The following is a 17,835-nucleotide window of genomic DNA, read 5'->3' as shown; positions in this document are numbered from 1 at the left end:
ATTGTTCAATAGTAATACTTAAAATAACATTTTAATATTCTTGTACATGTATTCTGCCATCTTATGGATAGTTTTACTTAGCAAGTAAAAGTTCATTTAGTATAATTAAAGCCTCCCCTTCATATTTACTAATTATTATGAAACAAACGTAAGAACTTGTATATGTATATTGTTATTACTATTTCAAGATGAACACTACTCGACTGAAGCAACTTATAGGTTTACTTGGTTATCCATGCATCATTTTTTAGACAAATCATATTGAAATGGGAGTGTAAAATATGACACATTAGGCTTTCGAGGAACGTTTATTAGTACATCTTTCAATTACACTTGTCTACAGCCAAAACGCCTTTGACAAAAATGTACTCAGATTTTGTTTCTGGGTCAGAAATGACTACAAATACATCTTTGACTGGATGTATGAATAAATCTATGACTGATTTTGGACAGTATTTACTTTTTAGGCAAAGCACTGAATGATGCAATCTGAAGCTGGTATTGCATCATACATAATATAAATTGGATCATATTATTCCCAGAAGCTTACATCACTCTGCTGAATGAATTTCCCTATATCAGCTAGAAATCATACAGCAGGGGTGCAAAACTCAGTTCCTGGAGGGCCACAGCCCTGCAGAGTTTAGTTCTCTGCTCCAACACACATGTGTGTAGTTTTGAAATAAGCCTGAAGGACTTGATGAGTTGGATCAGGCACATTTAATCAGGGTTGAAGCTAAACCGCAGGGCTGTGGCCCTCCAGGAACTCCAGGTTTGCACGCCGTCATACAGTATGGTGCTCTCTTATTTTTTCAGTGTTTGGTTTTGCAAATGGACACATTTGTGTTTAGCCAAAGTGAGCAGCAATGCCTTGTACTTGTGTGAACAGTGTTATCATAAAATTAAGCATTTACAGTGGGTACGGAAAGTATTCAGACCCCCTTAAATTTTTCACTCTTTGTTATATTGCAGCCATTTGCTAAAATCATTTAAGTTCATTTTTTTCCTCATTAATTTACACACAGCACACCATATTGACAGAAAAAAAACAGAATTGTTGACATTTTTGCAGATTTATTAAAAAAGAAAAACTGAAATATCACATGTTCCTAAGTATTCAGACCCTTTGCTGTGACACTCATATATTTAACTCAAGTGCTGTCCATTTCTTCTGATCATCCTTGAGATGGTTCTACACCTTCATTTGAGTCCAGCTGTGTTTGATTATACTGATTGGACTTGATTAGGAAAGCCACACACCTGTCTATATAAGACCTTACAGCTCACAGTGCATGTCAGAGCAAATGAGAATCATGAGGTCAAAGGAACTGCTTGAAGAGCTCAGAGACAGAATTGTGGCAAGGCACAGATCTGGCCAAGGTTACAAAAAAAATTCTGCTGCACTTAAGGTTCCTAAGAGCACAGTGGCCTCCATAATCCTTAGATGGAAGACGTTTGGGACGACCAGAACCCTTCCTAGAGCTGGCCGTCCGGCCAAACTGAGCTATCGGGGGAGAAGAGCCTTGGTGAAAGAGGTAAAGAAGAACCCAAAGATCACTGTGGCTGAGCTCCAGAGATGCAGTCGGGAGATGGGAGAAAGTTGTAGAAAGTCAATCATCACTGCAGCCCTCCACCAGTTGGGGCTTTATGGCAGAGTGTCCCGACGGAAGCCTCTCCTCAGTGCAAGACACATGAAAGCCCGCATGGAGTTTGCCAAGATGGTGAGAAATAAGATTCTCTGGTCTGATGAGACCAAGATAGAACTTTTTGGCCTTAATTCTAAGCGGTATGTGTGGAGAAAACCAGGCACTGCTCATTACCTGTCCAATACAGTCCCAACAGTGAAGCATGGTGGTGGCAGCATCATGCTGTGGGGGTGTTTTTCAGCTGCAGGGACAGGACGACTGGTTGCAATCGAGGGAAAGATGAATGCGGCCAAGTACAGGGATATTCTGGATGAAAACCTTCTCCAGAGTGCTCAGGACCTCAGACTGGGCCGAAAGTTTACCTTCCAACCAGACAATGACCCTAAGCACACAGCTAAAATAACGACAGAGTGGCTTCACAACAACTCCGTGACTGTTCTTGAATGGCCCAGCCAGAGCCCTGACTTAAACCCAATTGAGCATCTCTGGAGAGACCTAAAAATGGCTGTCCACCAACATTTACCATCCAACCTGACAGAACTGGAAAGGATCTGCAAGGAGGAATGGCAGAGGATCCCCAAATCCAGGTGTGAAAAATTTGTTGCATCTTTCCCAAAAAGACTCATGGCTGTATTAGATCAAAAGGGTGCTTCTACTAAATACTGAGCAAAGGGTCTGAATACTTAGGACCATGTGATATTTCAGTTTTTCTTTTTTACTAAATCTGCAAAAATGTCAACAATTCTGTGTTTTTCTGTCAATATGGGGTGCTTTGTGTACATTAATGAGGAAAAAAAATGAACTTAAATGATTTTAGCAAATGGCTGCAATATAACAAAGAGTGAAAAATTTAAGGGGGTCTGAATACTTTCCGTACCCACTGTATATATATATCATCAGACCAATGCAAGGTATAGGGTGACAAATCAAACAAAGTGTTAGTTCTGGCAGGTCACGTCAGTCAAACTCGCATCAGCTGACACTCAGGTGACTCACGTCTACCTATAGGAATGCAACGCCTATCTCAGCATTCATATATAAGCTCCTTCAACATTTTCAGCAGCTATTGCAATTCACAGGAGCTAATTATCCTCCTCCTTGTCCAGTCAGGATTTGGCCCTCTGATTCCCCTTTGAATCAGATTAATTTTTCGATTTATGTTGTACATTAAAATATTTATATTAATGATATTTGCAATACATTTATGTTGGTTCTGTTCTGTTTACCCTAAGAGGGGTTATTGCTGCTTTGAAATATCAGCATCTTCAAAAAAAAAAAAAATATATATATATATATATATATATATATATATATATATATATATATATATATATATATATATATATATATATATATATATCCACATCAGATATGTGAGAAGCTAAATATTATTGTTTTTGAATTTTTAAAAAAATCACTATTTAAGTGGAATACAAATATTTGATGTGTTTAAAACCTAATTTTAATTATTGATAATGATGAAAAGAAAAAGGATTGAACCTAATATTAAATGACCAATATCTGTCCACATGTGAGAGAGACCGTTTGTTGTAGTAGTACTATAGATATAGCTCTCTCTATAAGCTTTAAAAAACAGTTGCTTATTTGTCCCATAATGCAACATGTGATGCCAAAAATATAGCTTGATTCATTTGTAATTCATCATGGCATGATCTAGTCTAATATTAGATATGATACTGATTCAAACTCAGAGGAAAGCATCTACAGATGAGAGCAAAACCCCAAGAATGTCCAATACATACAAGCCAGAAATAATCAATAAACCATCAGGCCATCTGTCACCAAAAGCAGATTCGAGGGAAAGGGTAGAAAAGGTGTGAGAGATGAATGATCACATTTCAGTAAGCTGAAAAGAAGTGATTGCATTCCAAGGTTTCTTTTTCAAATAACATGAAGGGAGAGTCACAAAGGTACTCCAGTGACTGAAAGAGTCTGAGTATGATTCATTGTTGAGGGAAAACTTCAAAAAAATGTAGAAAAGTATGAGAAGGAAGAGAGAGAGAGAGAGAGAGAGAGAGAGAGAGAGAGAGAGCAGTGGCACTGAGAAGTGTCTGAAACCTGCCCGATAATCAAATATACTCAATTCCCATTGTCTCATACAATACATCTAAATTAGAACCGAATGCCTGAAATAGAGGTATCAACAAAAAGTGCCAAAAATGATCTTTCTGTCATTATTTACCCACTCCCATGTTGTGCCAAACCCATATGATTTTTTTCTTCTTCAGTGGAACACAAGATGTTTTTATATTACTTTTTATTCCAGGGGTAGGCAAGTTCGGTCCTAGATAGCCGCTGTCCTGCAGAGTTTAGCTCCAACCCTGAAAAAAACCTTCAGCTGCCTTTAGCCTTAGTAATCCTGAAGAGCTTGATTTGCTTGTTCAGGTGTTTGATTAAGGTTGGAGCTAAACTCAGCAGGACAGCATCTCTCTCTCCTATAGGACTGAACTTGCCTACCTTTGTTTTATTCCAAAGAAATAGCCCATGTTTTGAGTCTTTTTTCCTTGTAATTGCATGTAAAGAACAAGAATTACATTACATTACTGAACATTTCTAAATTTGTGTTGTACAGAAGAAAGTAAATCATTCAGGTTTAAAAAAATTACAGTAAATGCAGTGATGAATCAATAATACCCGTACTGAGAAAGTAAATATGCGCTTAGTTTTGAATTATGTCGACTTTCACGTTGAAAGAAATGACTACAACACTTTGAAGAGTGCTTGTCGCTTCATAATAGTTGCAAGAACTTAAGCTTTTTGATATTATATTTCGCATTAATGTTTAAACCAGCAGTCAGCATCTCTCTGTCTCAAGTGCAATATTTCTGATTTGCGTTAGGGAGCTAGGCAAATGATCCAGAAGATTAGCGGTTGCTCTTTCCGTATGGAACATAAATAAATAAACATGCTCACTTTTCTATCATGTAGACCTGCCAGACTGCAATGAAAAATGCTGTGGGATGAAATTACGCTGTTGTTGACACAAAATGGGCATGAAAGCATATTCCAGTTGTAGTTTCCATACTGCAGGGCTAAATCCTGGCAGTCAGCATTATATATGAAATTTGAGTGGTTGTGACTGATTGCAGGAATAATGAGAAAGAGAGGGGGAAAAAAGAAATTCCAATACAGAAGAATTATACAAGGTTTTTTTTTTTTTTTTTTTTTTGCAATAATATTTCTGAGTTCAGATATGAATAAAACCTGAGGCAAAACAAATGAAACAGGCCTATTTAAGACACTAACATTGTGACTTTGATATGTATTTTTTAGCGCATCACGAGTACGGTTACGCTTGTGATATATTCCTTTTATTCAGCATTAAACAAACATGACCTTAATAACTTAACAACAATTTACAATTTTTGCTTTGACAATGAAAATAGTTAAGCTAAATTAAAATCAATGCTGTGCTTTTCTGAATAACACACCTAGTACATTTCGTTCCTGAATGAATCAGTGTTTTTGGTTGCACTTTATTTTACAGTATGTGCACTTACATGTACTTACAATGTACTCACCTAAGAAAGTACATGATAATATAAGGTAGGCTAACTACATGGGTTAAGGTTAGGTTTGGAGGTAGTTTCAGGGCTAGTACCTAGTTATTACCCATTTATTGCAATTACTATATAATAAGTACATAGTATGTACATGGGGAACAGGACTGTAAAATAAAGTGCTACCGTGTTTTTGAACATATTGGTTGAGTAAACAATTCAATGACTCATGCATAAAGCCAGAGGCTGCGTCCGAAATCACATACTCTCTTGAGTATGTACTGATCTTTAGTAAGTACTTTCTTTGCAAGTTCTAGAAAGCACTTCTTTAATTCTGGAAATAAATCAGTGGGTTTGAATGAATCTGTTCACTGAAGGATTCACTGGCTTGTACTTCATTACAATTGTCACCACCAGACGTAATGATGCAACTTCATTAGTACCCAAAAAGTACTGGACATTAGTACTTCAAAAATACCCTCCACTAATTCTGTCCATGAACATGCAAAACATTGCAAAATATTTAATTTTATTTTTACAAATTGATCATTTGAAGTAATTCTTTTAGCAAAATTGTTATATGTAATTGATAGTAACCCTTTAAGGTTTTTCTTTCTTTCTTTCTTTCTTTCTTTCTTTCTTTCTTTCTTTCTTTCTTTCTTTCTTTCTTTCTTTCTTTGTTAGTTAGTTCTGATATCCCAGCAAGTTTCTCTCTGTAACTTGCCACTGGCTAAATGATGTTACAGACCATCCTCATTGATCATGTCACTTGGGACCATTAGCAGACTGATATAAAATGTTTCATTCGGTTCCTTTTATTTTTCAGCCTAAGAGCAATTTACTTGCTACCAGCTTTGTGTAGGAAGCAAGCATTTAGAGATATGGCATTCTGATCAAGAGCTGGCGTAGGTGGACATGCTGTCAAGTCAGACACTATAGCTAAAGAAAATCTGATTTCAAAGTAAATCAAGAAGAATAGAGATGAAACAAGCCGTTCCACAGTATTTCTAATCAATATTGTTCAACTTGATTATTAGTTTACATGGAATTCACAAGCACACAGGTACTGTACAAACCTAAGCATTTCTAGACCTTATTTATTAAATAAATAAATAAATAAATAAATAAATAAATAAATAAATAAATAAATAAATCTGTCTTCATTTGTTTACTGGAAACAATTTTCAGCATCATTACTCCACTATTCAATTTCATATGATCCTTCAGAAATCATTTTAATATGCTGATTTGCTGCTCAAGAAACATTTCTTATTATTATCATCAATGCTGGAAACAGACAGTTGAGACATATATAATGTTACAACAGATTTATTTTCAAATAAATGGTGTTCTTTTGAATTTTCAACTTTGTGTTCAAGAATCCTGAAAGGAAAAAAAAAACAAAAAAAAAAACACAGTTTCCACAAAAATACTAAGCAGCAATTAGTAATACTTGTGCACAAATAATAATGTATATATAAAATAGATTTTTAAATGAAAAAACAAAACAAAACTTCAGTCAAAAGAACACCTCTATCTGTTATCACTTTCACAAGATGTGTTCGCCCATTTCTTCTGCTCTCTCACAAGATGTATTTATCCCTCCATCTGAATACTGTCTTGTGCTTTGAGTTGTCCTCATATTTTCTAGACTTCTGTGGTCTGTCTCTGTCATGCAATATTCACCAGAAAACTCCTCCCAATATTTCAGGTGTCAGGATGGTGAGAGATGGAGTAATGAAGTCCCAGAGCAGGATAGAGCGCCAAAGCTGTCACCACTGGCTGCGGATCACATCTCTTCTCGCTGGTTAAATATATCTTGAAAGTGATGCTTGGTTTAAAAAAATATACAATACAGTAATTACAGTAATCAAGTATTCTTAAAGTAGCAAGGGTGGTAGATGATTACTGGCAGAATTAATTAAGTGTTTGATATAGCTGTCAAACATAATATTACTTATAAGTATCTTTATACAGTTTATACAGTAAATAAAGCAAATTAGATTTATTAGATTTATTTAACAAGTCCTATCTGTATTTATAATGCAATTATGTATTCTGTGTTAATTATGTGTTCTGTGTAAATTCAAGGATATTTTACACAAAGCTTTATCTATTTAAGGAAAACATTATTGTAGGTACACTGCCATTTAAAAGTTTGGGGTTGGTAATGTTTTTAAAAGAAGTCTCTTATGCTCACTAAGGCTGCATTTATTTCAAATACAGTAAAACAGTAATATTGTGAAATATTATTACAATTTAAAACTACTTTAATATATTTTAAAATGTAATTTATTCCCGTTATGGCAAAACTAAATTTTGAGCATGATCCTTCAGAAATCATGTTGATTTGCTGCTTAAGAAACAATTTTTGGTATTATCAATGCTGAAAACAGATATTCTGCTTTTTTTTGTGGAAAACACTATATTTTTTCAGGATGTTTTGATGAAAGAACAACAGAACAACATTTATTTAAAATAGATTTTTTTTTACTTTATAACTTTTTAGTTATTACTATCACTTTTGATCAATTTATTGCTTCCTTGCTGAATAAAAGTGTTTATTTTTCTCTCTTTAAACAACAACTACAGCCTCGTTCCAAACCTGATCCAGCACACCTGTCTTTAATCATCAAGTGCTCCTGAAGATCTTAATTAGCTGGTTCAGTTTTGTTTGATCAGGGTTGGAGATGAACTTTGCAGCAAGGTAGATCTCCAGGAACAGAATTAGGCACCCCTGGTTGACAAGCTGTTTTATTGATGTCTTTCCGCAGTTGAAACACTGATTGAGTGATTACATGAGGCATGATACGGATTTCTTTTAGAATTTGTGGTAGATTTTTCCCTACGCACCTGACTTAGTTAAATCGGGTGTCCCAAACACCCAGAAATCTATAAATTTATACTCTACTAAGCGTACTTCAATACCTGTTCGAGTAGGCCAACGTCTCTGCCTTCACTAAACACTATCACTATAGTATAGAAGTAAGATCTCTCGTACTTAGTTTGCTGCGCAGCTTAAAAACCAAACAGACTCCAGACTATGCCTCAGAATATGCTTTAATCACGGCCGGGAGAGTTCTCATCAATTCCAGAGAATCTCTCTCTGAACAAAGGAATACAACAGGTTTTATAGGATTTCAGGTACACTTCACAGTCAGTATGGCATGATCTATTACGCATTATCATCAGTCTCAATACGAATAGTTTAGTTTTAAGGAAAAAAACTCAGTTCCTCTGTCCCGCATAAATTTAGATTAGAACAACTGAACCACAAGATCATCAAAAAATGTCTCAGGGTTAATAGTTCAGATTACTCAATAGGTTAAAACAATTCCTCAAAGACTATTTTTTATCCTCAGAAGGATGCTGTCTAGCCAGCACAGCAGAATTTGTCTGAATCACAACACTCAGTCCTAGTGACTATTTCTCTATTTCAAAGTTAGATTATTATTAGGCCTGTAAAGAAAAGAAATGTTTGTTCATTATTAATTAGTTAAAACATTCCATCACAAATTCCTTCTGATGTTCATTCATGTTTATTTTGTGCTGTAACTAGTAGTAAAGTGGAAGAAATTATTAGTTCACGTGTGCTCCAGTGCTACAGCGATCTGTCACGCCACATTAAAGAGTGCCAGAATGGTATTTGTTGTTTGAATTTCATAATAAAATGGGCAGAATTTGAAAGCTGAGACTTTGTTTCATATCAAAAGCAACAAAGCTCAAAGTTTATTGCGATTTATTGGATGGGAGGCGCTACAAAGTTTTGTTTATTCATCAACTGAAAACTGATATTGGTTTGTAAAAATGAGGACAGATTAAAATTGGGAAATTTATATTTTTAACCAAAGCCTGTGTGATACATTTATTTTTTAGAAATTTTTAAATTTAAGTCTATCCCTCACAGCCTTGCTTTCATCTCTATCATGGTGCTGCTTTGAAAAAGGTCTATTGTCGTTTTGGAAAACTTGCTTATCTTTATCTACTACAACCGATTCTTTTCAATGAATGAGTTAAACTGATTCACAAATTGCAAAGAATGATTTACTCGTGAATTGAACGGATTCTCAATTCCCAGTGTTGTTGAGCTAAGAACCATTTGATTGATTCAGTGATCAAATCTCAAGTTAATGACTCAAACAATTTGTCATAAATCTACTAGATACTTTTACTGAATTATGATTTCATTGACTGTGATTTGTGTGCCATGGAGCACCATTGAATTTTTGTACAATAGTTCAGTATAACAATACCATCTCTGTACCACGGTACTGCCACAGTATTTGTTTTTGGTTAAAATCTCTCCAGCTAAGCTTTCAGTCTTTTCCTTCACATGAAATCATCAGCTTGTGTAAACAAAATCAAAGCACCGCTGTCATGTTAAATGTGATCAATTCAAGCTTCTACTGATAAACAAGGAAAATCCAGAATGGACTGTGAAAGAAATAGACAGAGTGAAGCAAGGAGAGGAAATAGTGAATGATAGCTTATTTGTCAGGGTTTAAGTGCAGTGTGTGAATTAATCCTGTTGTGGTGGCGGTCCTAACCCATGCATGGGATTCTGTGGGAGAATGATAGATGTGAAAGCCAGAGCTGCTGTCTATCTGTCAGCCAAAAACTCTCCACACATCTGCTCACATAATACCACAGAGATCAGTCTGGCACGGAAGAAACAAGGGGGGGGGGTTAAGAAAAATATTTCAGGGGCAGGAGAATACAAGGGGTAGCGAAGGAGATGGCAATGAATCAGTGAAACCCCAGCGCCAAACCCTTGATTGATTATTGAGTGAATTAGCATGGCAGCGTTAGCTAACGGAGACCCCTCAAGAACATTTCCAGACCGGCGTATCTGATTATCTGCACTTTTGCCAGGAATTATTATTACTTCTGAGTAAACAAGAAGACTAGTGCTAGCCTGCACATTCAAAATGTTTCGTTCAGGCCCACAAAAACATAGCAGAGTCGCTCAAGGCTAGCGGATCCATCAGGTCGAGTGTGCTGGCAGGTCTTGTCGTAAAACGGTCCAAAGATCCACTCTCCTTCCATCACCTAACCAATCTATGAAGAGGCATGTAGCATGCAGCTTCGCTGTTCTGTAGCATAGCATGCTAACCAGAATATATAAAATGATGCTTAGCTCCATTTTCAACTCATAAAATAATACAATAGTTATTTTTCAAGTATAAATATCAAGATGTGCTTCTTATCGTCACAAGGGCAGTAGATGTTTACTGGCAGAATGAATTAAGTCTTTGATTTAGCAGTCAAATTAATATTAATTGATTTCCTTTTTAAAAACATGGTATTAATAAAGCAAATGAAGCTCAATTTAGTTAATATTTGAGCTGTAACAAGTGCAATTTGTAATACCTTCATGTATTCTTCATGAGATTATTACCAGGTAATTATTATTAGTTCTGAGTAAATATAATGACTAGTGCTAGCCTGCGCATTCAAAATGTTACGTCCAGGCCCACAAAAACGTAGCCGAGTCGCTCAAGGCTAGCGGATCCATCAGGTCGAGTGTGCTGGCAGGTCTTGTCATAAAACTGTCCAAAGATCCACTCTCCTTCCATCACCTAATAAATCTACGAAGCTATTCCGTAGCATAGCATGCTAAACAGAAGCGAGTGCCAGAAAGTCATGATGAAGTGAGTGGATGAAAAAGGTTGCTGATGACTCTGTCCCCAGTCGCAGTACATCACCGCGACTGGGCGTCTCACAGAGATGACCTGGACATGTCATGTCCTGTTTTGCTCTAAGGGTTTAATTCGCCCTTCCAGCATGCGTGTATGAGATGAATGAGCGTGTCTCTGTCTTTGCGTCTTTCTCTCTCTTTTTCTCCCCCACCCTCTCCTTTCGTTCTAGTCTGGCCTGTGTAAATTAACCAGCCAGTGTGCTGGTGCAGCATGACAGCGCTCAGGAACACTGGTGCGACGTTACAAATTGCAAAATCAATGGTGCCAGCCTGGTCACCCCCATCTGTCCATCATATTCTGACAAGATGAATTCACCTGCACTCTGACAATTACCTGCTGGTGGCTATGTAGGGCTGGGGTGCTGCTAGGCTGGAGGGGCCCTGGGGTTTATTGGAAGATTACATCCCATATATTTCTGTCAAGTGTGGGAGTGCTACAGATCGGATAGGACACGGATATGTGGTATTTGATGGGAGGCCTGTTGTAAGGATGCATGGAAGTAGTACCATGTCGTTATTGGCCAATATTAATTTTCTTGTAATCTTTAATCTTTTCTTGTAAAAATTAATCTTTATTGTAATCAATAACTTTTTAGATTACAAAATCTATATCAGAATACTGATTGATGTTCATACAATTAGTCAGAAATGTGAAGAAAACGTGGTCTATGGACCCCTGGAATACTTTAAAGGAACACTCCACTTTTTTTGAAAATAGGCTCATTTTCCAACTCCCCTAGAGTTAAACAGTTGAGTTTTACCGTTTTCGAATCCATTCAGCCGATCTCCGGTTCTGGCGGTACCACTTTTAGCATAGCTTAGCATAGTTCATTGAATCTGATTAGACCGTTAGCATCGCGCTTAAAAATGACCAAAGAGTTTTGATATTTTTCCTATTTAACCCATACGGAAATGTAATATATGTACATATATGAAATTTACATATATGAAATATATCCACATATATGGTGAAAACATATATGAAACCTATTCGAAAATGGAACAATTTCATATATTGACATATAAAACTAGCTCATATAAATATATATGTTTATATATGTATAAAACAGTCTTTTATGCATATATGTCACATATAAAGTGAAAACATATATGTAAATGTATATCTGCCCATATATGAAACCTATTCGAAAATGGAACAATTTCATATATTGACATATAAAACTAGCCCATATAAATATATATGTTTATATATGTATAAAACAGTCTTATATACATATGTCACATATATAAATATCAATATACATGACATATTTCTTTGTATAAATGTTCAATATACAAATTACACATATATGTATAGCATATTGCTCACAATGCACATGGCCTTAAATGTTAAACGGTGCAGTTAGGAAAAATAGAATACAGTAAAAGAGTTAAAACATTAAATCTTTATTAAAAGATTAAATTATAAAATAAATAAATAAGTTGTGCAAAATTAGAAATCTAATGAACACACAACAAAAGCCCAGAACATGAAAATCCACCAACAGGGGCCTGTACCATGAAGCCGGATAAGTTTCAGATTAAGCTGGTAAGTTTCAGATTAGTTTGGCCCAATCCTGGGTTTTAGGTACCATGAAAGTGACATGGCTTTTAGCGGTGTTCATCACCATCATAACTTGCACCCCACGGCTAACCTCTCAACCGGTAATAAAATTATCTGGCTTTAATAATTACTTAGAATTATTATATGATTTATATTATATGATATTATTATTAATTCATTAAACATGCAATTTTAGTTTAGCAGTTATGATTAAGCATTTAGTTTCAATGAACATTAATATATACAGATCATATGTAATATAAATAAGCTGTAAATAGACTTTAAATATGATATGACCTTACATGTTTGAGTCTCTATCGCTATTATCAACTATACAAACTAACTTCACAAGTTACTAATCCTATAACACTGAGTTTGTTCAACTACCTTCATGGTACAGGCCTCAGGTATATGCTGCATAATGTTCATTTTTTAAGTTTTACAGTCTTTTTGGATGTCCGCAGCTCAATGACCTTTTGATTAATAGTGACCCTTAGTTGACCTGGACCTTTAGAGATCTCTGGATCCCTGCATCTGTAAAAAAGACAAAGAAATATCTTTTAGTTTTACAACATTTATCTAAGGACATCCAAATTATAATCCCCTAAAACACATTAAATGAACACGGGCATACTTCGTTAGGTAGATAAACTAAATGTTACTGAAATTTAGGCATTTTTCAGAACCAGGGGTAATCTCAATTCTATTTTATACCCCTTCGCCCTTCCCCTTGAAACAGAGTGGCAATGTGTAGGGGTGAAAATATTACCCTAAGAAATGGGAAACCACTACAACACGTCATCATAGATTCTTTTATTAGTGTCCTGTAACATTTAACCAGTATGAACAGCAATGAAGTGCGCATAACAACAAAAATCAGGCGTGAGCACATTAAACAGATTACTCACTCATAAATTTTTTTTGCGTTGTATTTTGGACGGGCTCGGTTTCAGTTAGAAAACGTATGAGCCTTCGAGTTTCCCAAGACTGGTGAAGCCGCCTTTCCATCGGGCCAAGCCGTTTGTTTAACCATTGCATTTCGTGCCGAGTCAGCCGGTACGGATATGGTTTCGTTTTCTACTGTGGCGCTGCGATAACGGAGCTCTTTGCAAAGTAATACAAATGAATTAGTTGTTGCCTTGGTAACGCAAGAGTTTACAGCCGATACGAGATGTGTTCACATCATTCAAATAGCACGTTTAGCAAGCTACGGAGAAACTGGCAGCCAGGTAACACATAAGTGATCAATCCTGTGTGGAAATATCAATACCATGATCACTACACACATTCTAGCAGCACGGTAGTTTGTGTATGCAGGGAAATTTCTCATACCCCTTTGTTCAAAGTGTGGTCCCGAAAGATCTTTGTTTGAAGGGCTATCTGGCCCTTTCCCTTACCTCTACCATTCCAGCCAAAAGAGAATCGAGACACCACTACCCCTTCTTGTGAACGCACAAAACGAAGGGGTAGGGGTAGAAATGGGATTGGGCCTAAGTGTCATCACACTGATACACCAAGATAACACTGATAAATTCTTGTGGTTTTACTGTCACATTTGGTTCAACAGTTTTAAAAAATGAGCCCAATTAAAAAAATTATATACATACTCATTATTGCATCAATTTTTGTTCTGTCCAAGGCCTCTTTTGTTTCCCCAGGGCTTGCTTTTTTTAGACTTGCCACCTAAGAAAGAGCAACATAACAGTTTAGAACAAAATCAGAACTCACTCCACTCCTATCTAACTACTCAACCATAAATTACATTTTTCAACTTAATTCTTGGACATCCTGCTTCAGTAAAATGGTGATAATGTAAATAGTACAACTCAAATTATTTATATTTTAATGTAAATGTGTGTACATATATCTGTAAATATGCCAGAATTGCTATAATCGTCTCGGTTACGTATGTAACCCTCGTTCCCTGAAGGAGGGAACGGAGACGTACGTCAGTAGTGACCGACGAATTGGGATATCGCTTAGAGAGCCCTATCATCTTCGTGTAAACTAAAACAAGCCAATGGAATTGGCGTGCGATATTTGCATAATGCGCACCGCCCCCGACAGGTGTATATAAATAGGAAGCAGATGCAATCGCACTCTGTTTTTCGCTGAGGAGACAACTGGTGTCCGCACTACAGCGAGGGTACAGAAACTGTGGCGACGGGACGTACGTCTCCGTTCCCTCCTTCAGGGAACGAGGGTTACATACGTAACCGAGACGTTCCCTTTCAGTCGGTCACGTTCGACGTACGTCAGTAGTGACCGACGAATTGGGATCCCAACTAAAGCGCCACAGTTACGAAACCCCTTCCAGTGCCCAGCGCAAGCTCAGCCGCCCATAGCACCGGCTGGCGGTGAAGGGGGCGAGCTTACACCGAGAGAGTCTACTGCTGTCTACCACTACCCACTAAGTAAACTAGACACACTGGGAAAGCGAACCCGAAGGGACGCTGCGGAGACCACTACCTACCCAATGGGGGAGGAGTTTACGTGGGAATACACATATGGACTGGCCCGGGGGGCAGTACGCATATGGAGTCCCTGGGATGGCTCCACCTGGTTAGGGGGAGACTCATCTGACAGGTGACAGCAGAGCTGGCTCTGCTAAGGGAAAGACACGGACTCGGCCCGTAGGGAGTTTTAAACCGTGGAAAATACACATATGGGACCGCTCACGTAGAGGGGTCACGACATATGGGCCCCAGCCAACAGACAGCGTCAGCGACGGATGTAGGCCTGGCATCAGACACTCCGCAATGTCCGAGCCGAAGGGGGAGGCGGAGGAACTCGACAGGGTTCGCCAAGCGGGGAACGCGACTGGAGTGAAAGTATGCACGTATCCGGCCAGAGGCGGGAATGGCATTGCAAGCCGACACTTAGAGTGGGTACAACACGTCTACCGACTAGTGGATGCGAGTACACGCGAGGATACCGGCTCTACACGTAGGCTATAAAACCTAGCGAACGTGTTAGGTGTCGCCCAGCCCGCAGCTCTACAGATATCTGTCAGCGAGGCGCCATGAGCCAGCGCCCAGGAAGAGGCCACCCCTCTGGTGGAGTGGGCTCTCAACCCGAGCGGGCAAGGCACGCCCTGGGATTCGTACGCCAAGGCGATGGCATCCACTATCCAGTGGGCCATCCTCTGCTTGGAGACAGCCTTTCCCTTCTGCTGGCCTCCGTAACAGATGAAGAGCTGATCTGAGGTCCTAAAGCTTCGCGTTCTGTCCACGTAAACGCGCAGAGCGCGGACGGGACAGAGCAAAGCTAGGGCTGGGTCTGCCTCCTCCGAGGGCAGCGCTTGCAGGTTCACTACCTGATCTCTGAAGGGAGTGGTAGGAACCTTGGGCACGTATCCAGGCCGGGGTCTCAGGATGACGTGAGAAGCACCGGGCCCGAATTCTAGGCATGTTTCGTCGACCGAAAATGCATGCAGATCCCCTACCCTCTTCAGGGAAGCCAATGCAACCAGAAGAACCGTCTTAAGAGACATTAGTTTCAGTGGACTGATTGCAAAGGTTCGAAGGGATGACCCCGGAGAGCTGTGAGAACCAGGGTCAAATCCCAAGAGGGTACGGAGGAAGGGCGAGGAGGATTCAGTCTCCTGGCCCCCCTCAGGAATCTGACGATCAGATCGTGTTTCCCCAGGGACTTACCCTCAACTGCATGGTGATGTGCGGCAATGGCGGCAACATACACCTTGAGGGTGGAGGGAGACAGCCTTCGCTCCAACCCATCTTGCAGAAAGGAAAGCACGGATCCGACCGAACATGATCGGGGGTCCTCTCAGCGAGAGGCGCACCATTCGACGAACAGGTTCCACTTCAGCGCGTAGAGATTCCTAGTAGAAGGAGCTCTAGCGGAAGTGATGGTGTCTACGACCGCTTGCGGGAGATCACTCAGAACCTCCGCATCCCGTCCAGGGACCACACGTGGAGGTTCCACAGATCGGGAGGCGGGTGCCACAGGGTGCCCCGTCTCTGAGTCAGGGTGTCCTTCCTCAGAGGAATCGGCCAGGGAGGTGCTGTCACGAGGAGAATGAGGTCTGAGAATCAGGTCCGAGTGGGCCAGTACGGAGCCACTAACAGAACCTGCTCCCCGTCCTCCCTGACCTTGCACATGAATAGTGCGAGAAGGCTCACTGGGGGAAGCGCATGTTTGCGCAGACCCGGGGGCCAGCTGTGTGCCAGGGCATCCGTGCCGAGCGTGCCGCCGGTCAGGGAATAAAACCACTGGCGGAGGGCAGTTTCCGGGAGGCAAGCAGGACTACCTGGGCCTCGCCGAACCGCTGCCAAATCAGCTGGACCGCCTGGGGGTGGAGCCGCCACTCGCCCGCAAGTAGATGCTGCCGTGACAGCTCGTCGGCTGCACGGTTGAGCACACCTGAGACACGAGTGGCCCGAAGGGACCTCAGATCCTTCTGACTCCACAACAAGAGATGGCGGGCGAGTTGCAACATGCGACGGAAGCGTAGACCACCTTGACGGTAGGTGTACGCAACGGCCGCAATGTTTAGTGAGCGGACTAGAACGTGCTTGCCTGACAACAGCTCCTTGAAGCGGGCCAGCGCAAGACGAACCGCTAGCAACTCGAGGCAATTGGTATGCCAATGCAGCTGAGGCCCCGTCCAAAGACCTGTCACTGCATGCCCGTTGTACGTGGCCCCCCATCCCGTGGCAGACATCTGTGGAGACCACAGCGTGCCTGGACACTCGTTCGAGGGGTACTCCGGCCCACAGGAACGAAGGGTCCAACCACCGGACAAGGGTGCGACGGCAGCTCGGTGTCACGGGGACACGGAGCGTGCCGCACTGCCACGCCCATCTCGGGACCCGGCCGCGGAGCCAGTGTTGAAGCGGTCTCATATGAAGCAATCCGAGCGGCGTTACCGCGGCTGCAGATGCCATATGCCCCAGGAGCCTCTGAAAATCTTTCAGTGGAGCCGCTGTCCTGCACTTGAGCGAGCTCAGGCAGTTCAACACCGACTGGACGCGCACCTCGGTGAGACGCGCAGTCCGTGCGACCGAGTCTAGCTCGAGACCGAAACAAGAGATCCTCTACCCGGGGGCGAGTTTGCTCTTGTCCCAGTTGACCTGAAGACCCAACCGGTTGGGAGCTACAACCATGTCGGGTAGGACTTTGTACTGACATGCCCGACCCTCGAACGCAGACCGACCTAGGAAGGGTCTGCGTCGAGGCAGAATCGAGACATGAAAGTATGCGTCCTTCAGGTCTATTGCTGCAAACCAATCCTGGGGACGGTCCAGGATTGGCCGTAGCCCACCGCCCTTTTACGGTACAATGAAGTAGGGGCTGTAAAACCCCGACTTCATATCGGCTGGAGGGACCGGCTTGATTGTACCCTTCGCCAGGAGGACAGCAATCTCCACCCGGAGAACAGGAGCA

This window comes from Chanodichthys erythropterus, chromosome 3 (genome assembly GCF_024489055.1).
Source record: "Chanodichthys erythropterus isolate Z2021 chromosome 3, ASM2448905v1, whole genome shotgun sequence".
In the NCBI taxonomy this organism is placed as follows: Eukaryota; Metazoa; Chordata; class Actinopteri; order Cypriniformes; family Xenocyprididae; genus Chanodichthys; species Chanodichthys erythropterus.
This window is presented reverse-complemented; position numbering follows the sequence as displayed.